The 6,850-nt window shown below is 41.6% G+C and overlaps 1 protein-coding gene across 2 annotated transcripts in view; it reads left to right on the top strand.

The window, feature by feature from the left end:
• The first annotated feature begins 4,832 nt into the window (after positions 1-4,832).
• Positions 4,833-6,850, top strand: part of gli2a (GLI family zinc finger 2a) — a 108,259-nt gene continuing 106,241 nt past the window's right edge. For both annotated transcript variants that reach the window (XM_076264440.1, XM_076264439.1), the window contains exon 1: positions 4,833-5,294. The gene's annotated coding sequence lies outside the window, so the exon portion shown is untranslated. The remainder of the gene's footprint in view (positions 5,295-6,850) is intronic.

Below are 6,850 nucleotides of genomic sequence, written 5' to 3'. Positions count from 1 at the left end.
AATAAAGCAGTCTCTTCATGCTAGCTTTTACTCTGCCCTCTGTTATCACAGGCCTACCCACAAACATGTCTCCACTACAGTCATTCCCATTTGCATTCTATATATTTATTTATTTTTTCTTTTTGCAAACTAGCTCAAGGGGTCAGAAACAATTGTATGCACAGATGCCTGTAATAGCTCGTAATTGCAGTGAGTAAGCTTCCACGACAGAATGCTGATTGAGAGGTGGTGAGTGAATGGTGACACTGAGAGTTGGAGAGACTGAGAGAGTTGAGCTGTGTAAGCACTCGCAGACCCTACAAATTAGTGTCATTACCCTAAACAGTGGGTGGAACTTCAGTGCACTGGTGCTGCCTCAGATTGCACTGGGATGGCAGCAGTGCTGGGCTGCCAGAGATGTAGTGGTGAAATAAGAGGTGTGTGTGTGTGTGTGTGTGCAGGGATGTATTGGTGAAATAAGAGGTGTGTGTGTGTGTGCAGGGATGTATTGGTGAAATAAGAGGTGTGTGTGTGTGTGTGCAGAGATGTAGTGGTGAAATAAGAGGTGTGTGTGTGTGTGTGTGCAGGGATGTAGTGGTGAAATAAGAGGTGTGTGTGTGTGTGTGTGCAGGGATGTAGTGGTGAAATAAGAGGTGTGTGTGTGTGTGTGTGTGTGTGTGCAGGGATGTAGTGGTGAAATAAGAGGTGTGTGTGTGTGTGTGTGTGCAGGGATGTATTGGTGAAATAAGAGGTGTCTGTGTGTGCAGGGATGTAGTGGTGAAATAAGAGGTGTGTGTGTGTGTGTGCAGGGATGTAGTGGTGAAATAAGAGGTGTGTGTGTGTGTGTGTGTGCAGGGATGTAGTGGTGAAATAAGAGGTCTGTGTGTGTGTGTGTGTGCAGGGATGTAGTGGTATAATAAGAGGTGTGTGTGTGTGCAGGGATGTAGTGGTGAAATAAGAGGTGTGTGTGTGTGTGTGCAGGGATGTATTGGTGAAATAAGAGGTGTGTGTGTGTGTGTGCAGGGATGTAGTGGTGAAATAAGAGGTGTGTGTGTGTGTGTGTGTGTGCAGGGATGTATTGGTGAAATAAGAGGTGTGTGTGTGTGTGTGTGTGTGCAGGGATGTAGTGGTGAAATAAGAGGTGTGTGTGTGTGCAGGGATGTAGTGGTGAAATAAGAGGTGTGTGTGTGTGTGTGTGTGTGCAGGGATGTAGTGGTGAAATAAGAGGTGTGTGTGTGTGTGTGTGTGCAGGGATGTAGTGGTAAAATAAGAGGTGTGTGTGTGTGCAGGGATGTATTGGTGAAATAAGAGGTGTGTGTGTGTGTGTGTGTGTGTGCAGGGATGTAGTGGTGAAATAAGAGGTGTGTGTGTGTGCAGGGATGTAGTGGTGAAATAAGAGGTGTGTGTGTGTGTGTGTGTGTGTGTGTGTGCAGGGATGTAGTGGTGAAATAAGAGGTGTGTGTGTGTGTGTGTGTGCAGGGATGTAGTGGTAAAATAAGAGGTGTGTGTGTGTGTGTGTGTGCAGGGATGTAGTGGTAAAATAAGAGGTGTGTGTGCAGGGATGTAGTGGTAAAATAAGAGGTGTGTGTGCAGGGATGCAGTGGTGAAATAAGAGGTGTGTGTGTGTGTGTGTGTGTGTGTGTGTGTGTGTGTGTGTGTGTGCAGGGATGTAGTGGTGAAATAAGAGGTGTGTGTGTGTGTGCAGGGATGTAGTGGTGAAATAAGAGGTGTGTGTGCAGGGATGTAGTGGTGAAATAAGAGGGGGGTAAACTATGAATTCTGTGATCGCGGTAAGGTGGACTGTGCCATGCGGTATCGGATTTAAAAAGGCATTCAGAACATGTTTGATGATGGTGGAGGTTATTGTCCAATGTTTATAACAATACCACAATACCAGTGGTATTAAATGGTTCCTAGAGATCCCTAGGGATCAATAAAGTATATCTATCTATCTATCTATCTATCTATCTAGAGTATTAATGAGTGTACATATTGTGAATGTAGATACACTGATTTTTGGATGTTACAAGTTGCAATTGGTGAATAAACTCTTTTGAGAGGTGGATAAACTCTAATAAGAGGTGGATAAACTTTATTTCTGAAATGTCAGAGGTGGATAAAGTGTGTTTGCTTGTGTTTAGCCTCCACTACATCCCTGGCGCTGGCTGAACAGGCTCCCAATACTCTAGGCTGCACACGTATCACTCTCATCCTCCTGCCCTCTGTCTTACCCCACCTTGTCTGTGGCCCGGGGTGTTGGGTTGCTCTTTGGTGTGTGAAGAAGATGATACAGCTGTTGGGAAGAACCTACGGTAATCTAAAATGGGCATCTCCGGGGGGAGAATCTGAGATGGCTGACATTGGTTCACCTGTATGATGAAGACTCACCTGTGGAGTTCACCTGTATGATGAAGACTCACCTGTGGAGTTGTTGGTTGATGAAGACTCACCTGTGGAGTTCACCTGTATGATGAAGACTCACCTGTGGAGTTCTTGGTTCACCTGTATGATGAAGACTCACCTGTGGAGTTCACCTGTATGATGAAGACTCACCTGTGGAGTTGTTGGTTGATGAAGACTCACCTGTGGAGTTCACCTGTATGATGAAGACTCACCTGTGGAGTTCTTGGTTCACCTGTATGATGAAGACTCACCTGTGGAGTTCTTAGCAGCTCTCATTTCTCCCTCATCTTACTTAGCGGAGGAGACGGGCTTATTATCATATACACCTAGAGAAATAAAGTTGACACAAAAACATGCCAAATGAAGTGATTCTAGAAATCAAAACAGATTAATTTATCTTGTCGTAAAAGACGATCGCGACAGTGCGAATATGCACAAGTATTTATTTGACTTCTCAATGCAGTCTTTTCCAAAGCTGTAAATATATATATATATATATATATATATATATATATATATATATATATATATATATATATATATTTCAACATTCCAAAGAGTGACCAAAATACAAAGGAATTTTCAGAGCAAAGTGCTATTAAGCAATAAACAGTAGCCTATGATCATTTTACAGATTTGTTGGCATTTATAAAAATAATGTTTTACAGCTTGTTGTTGTTCAGCTTTCATTTTTCTAGTTGTTTGTCATATCACCGGTGTTCTCATTGGTGTTACTTTTTCTAGTTCCCCTTCAAATTGATCCAATTACTTACATTTGACCCAGTGGTACATCTTGAAGTATACACTGATGAGTAGCCAACAAGTGTTTATCTTACAATACAACTTAACCCTCCTGTTGTGTTCGCGGTCAAATGTGACCGATTGACAGTTCTTTTCTCTCAAAAATATTGTTAACTTATTCTGACTACTATGTGGCTCCATGACTTTGTTAACACAGGGCATCTAAACACACAAAACACATTTTGATCATTTGCATAACAATTTGAGTGTTCTATTTAACACCCATGTGTAGGCCTATTCACGGTCAAAAATGACCGGCCATTAGAAATTAATGGGTGAGAAAATGGTCAGTGTATAAAATTGAGTCTAGACACATACCTATTGATCACATGGACTGTATGTGTGCTTCTGTACATTAAAACACATAAACAAACACCCCCTTTTTGCTTCTATGCCAACCCTCACTGGAACCTTTCCCCAATAGATTCTTCCCCTCTCTGGCTTGCATGAGCTCAGGTCATTGAGGTCTGCAGGCCATAAATAGCAAATGCAAGTTCAAAACTCGTTAAATAGCCTACAATAGAACATAAGTTGTTACAAAGGTCTATCACAACATAAGATGATAATATGTGTTACTATGGATGTATAACAAGTTATAATGCAGCGGTGACCGGGAACACAAAACTAGTGAACAGAAAACGAACACAACAGGAGGGTTCATTTTTTAAGGTATGACAAACGTTTCTCTTTTTTCTTGAGAGCTTTCTCTCCAGATCAAGAGACAGATGCATCCAATGTAGATCAGCATTTCGAATTCACTCGAGGTTCTCATAAGCAGCTGTTGTCCACAATCTCGCCACTAGATGGACTTGTTTCGCATGAAAATCGTTAAATCCGTTTGGTCACGAAGTTGGAGGTCATTTACTTGTTTAAACAATTCTCGTCATATCATGGATGCTCTGCTGTTAAAGATTTTAGGACTGTTTTTATATGTAGCATATATGTTCGAACTGTTAACATAAGTGTGTCAGAAATGTGACACACTAATGTTTGCCTGAAAAAGGCCCTAAATAATTAAGAATAACCTAAACATAAAGCTCACAAGTTCTCACTCACGGATTTGCATAACAGCAAACACCAATTTGTGTTCGAAACAATTATGAATCATTAGAGAGAAACCTCTAAGTACAACAATATGACGTGGCCTATCTCAGCCTATATATGAAGATCAGCACGACCAAAACAAAGTAGGCTATGTGTGTCTAAGACATTTAGACTAATGAATAAATCGGTGACTAAATGTAAAGAATTGACCTCTTAACAACTTTCCCCATGCTTACATATGGTCAAACTGTTGAGGAATCAGACAATAAAATGTAATATGTTAAATGTAGCTATATAGTAAATGTTTCTTACAAAATGTCTGTAACATATCTGTAACACACTGACAGCAATGCACAGAGCTCCAATGACCTTTCCTCTTCGTTGCTCTTGGTTTCTGGTCGACTGTGAGGGAAGCAAGTCTGCTACGGCATTCCAGACAAAATCCCGTGAAATCAAACAATAATGAAATTTTATCTAACTTTTCCCCAAGCGAACTGCTGGATGCAATAAGCCCGCCCCATCTGTGTCAGCAAATGGCCCAACTCACTGACGAAGTGAAGGGGAGTCTGAGGCGAAGACGGGGGGGGATAGAGAAGAGGGGGAATCGGATTGAAAACAGATCACTACCAAGATCTCTCCACCACATGTCTAAGAACAACTGACGATTAAATCTGGCCCGTCGTCGTGAGTTTTGCTCATCAGATGAGCAAAATCAGATGAGCAAAACACGCGATGCGCATTGTCTTTATGGAGCGCTGAACGGTTCCAAAAGTTTGCTGCCTGTAGTCTGATGGATTGTAAAAGTTAGCGCGATGCTTCGTCCGCACTCCAGAGACTGAAATGAATGATGTAGCTAGGATATAAAACTTTGGTCAAGACTGTCAAACAACTTCTGGCGAGTCGCACATTTGAGTTGTACTTCAAGTACGTGGATGGATTTTTTTCGACAAACTTCAGAAGGCATTTGGCGTTTCCTCAACCGACAGAAAAAGTACATTTCTGAGAGTTTGCGAATTTTACACGCTGAAGATACTTTGGACAAACTGAGTTGAGCACGCTTCAACAAGGTAAGATAAGACGGAAATGGTGAATTATTGTGTTTTGTGTGAGCTGTTGCTGTTTTTTTTTTTTTTTTAAGTTTTACGAGTCTGTTTTGAATTTAATTGACGCCTACCATCTGCTTGAAACCAGAAATGTTGTGGTGTCTGTTAATAAGGGTGAAGTGAGTTAAGGTTCTCTAACCCTTATACAAAATAACTGCTGTTATGGGACAGAAAAAAACTTGTTTTCTGAAGTGCAGTGCAGTACAATCATATTTCAATGTCCAACATATTTTAACTGGCAAGCTAGTGCAGTACTATGTAGTGCAATCCAGTTTTTGATTGGCAAACTATTGCATTTCCTGCACATGAATGGCAAACAAATCCTCCAAAGCTGTAATTTTGATACTCAAACTGCGATTTTGACACTTGAAGTAGTGCAGCTATGTGTTTCAAGGGCATAATATCAATACCAAGCGTATTTATGCGTACAGGACATGAGTAGGGTCAAGGCTTGGGCTTCCATTATCGTTGTATCTGCACTTTGAACTTACTTGATGTTGGAATGCAAAAAATCTATTCCAGGGCTGCAACTCAATCCATATGAGAGAATGATGTGGAAAATGTTCATTGTAAGCATCCCGTTATGTAAGCATCCTGTTAAAGTTAATGTGCGTGTGCGTGTGTACACTGATAGTGTTGCGGGATACAACATAACACAATGATACAATGATATCAATATGCTGTAAACAAATTATGTCCATCTAAAACAGATGTGCACACGCGGTTAGTGCATTTGAGGCTCAAACACGAACACCAGAGGGCCTGATTAGAACTCCAAGGCTTTAATGCAGCACCAAATAGTAGGCCAAACAACAGAAGGTTTTTTAAAGGAATTACTTTTTGGAGTTTAAAGTGTGGCAGATGAGTAAGCAGATGTATATGCGCGTAACGGCAGCAGCGCAGCTCGTGAGCAGGTTGGAAAACAATCTCACGACAGGGAAAATGTTGGTTTTCGCAGGTCGCCATATGTGTTTGCTCACAGTTGTGCGTAAATCCCGCAGAACAAAATGTCACTCACTTGCGTGGCGATTTGCACAGGCATGCCAACGCATCGAGCAAGTTTGTTCAGAGCACTCTTTTTCTCTCTCTCTCTCTCTCTTTCTCTCTCTCTCCGTAAATCTCTGGGGGTCACTAGGGATAACCCACTAATTGTTGAAAGGTTGCGGGCTTGCCAGTGGCTTTGCTGTTTGCTCTCCAAACCGAATGATCAACAAACACTTCATGCTTTTTTGTCCCGGCCTGACTTCTGCCATATTTACTGTGGAGGGGCTGTTTGTTCAGTCTCCTAAACAGTTCTAATGAGGTATAATGATCCCATCGCAGAACACAGTACCGTTGTTTATGTTTGCTACTTAGCCTCAGCATTTGAATTTTTGGAAATGGTCAACAAAAAAGGCTAAGACCGCGCACGGAAGGGTAATTTCGGAGGCCTACTGGACAGTTACATTTCATTAAAGGCCGGACCGTGTGTTTCATTGTGATGGCTTGGAGTATGTTGTACAGTATTACAAATATATATA

Source organism: Alosa pseudoharengus, unplaced genomic scaffold, assembly GCF_046254945.1.
Source record: "Alosa pseudoharengus isolate Yale_2024_CS ecotype anadromous, Long Island Sound unplaced genomic scaffold, YU_APseudo_1.1 YU_APseudo_1.1_scf_3, whole genome shotgun sequence".
NCBI classification, from domain to species: Eukaryota; Metazoa; Chordata; class Actinopteri; order Clupeiformes; family Clupeidae; genus Alosa; species Alosa pseudoharengus.
Note: the sequence above shows the minus strand (reverse complement) of the source record. Positions and strands in the feature narration are given on the sequence as shown.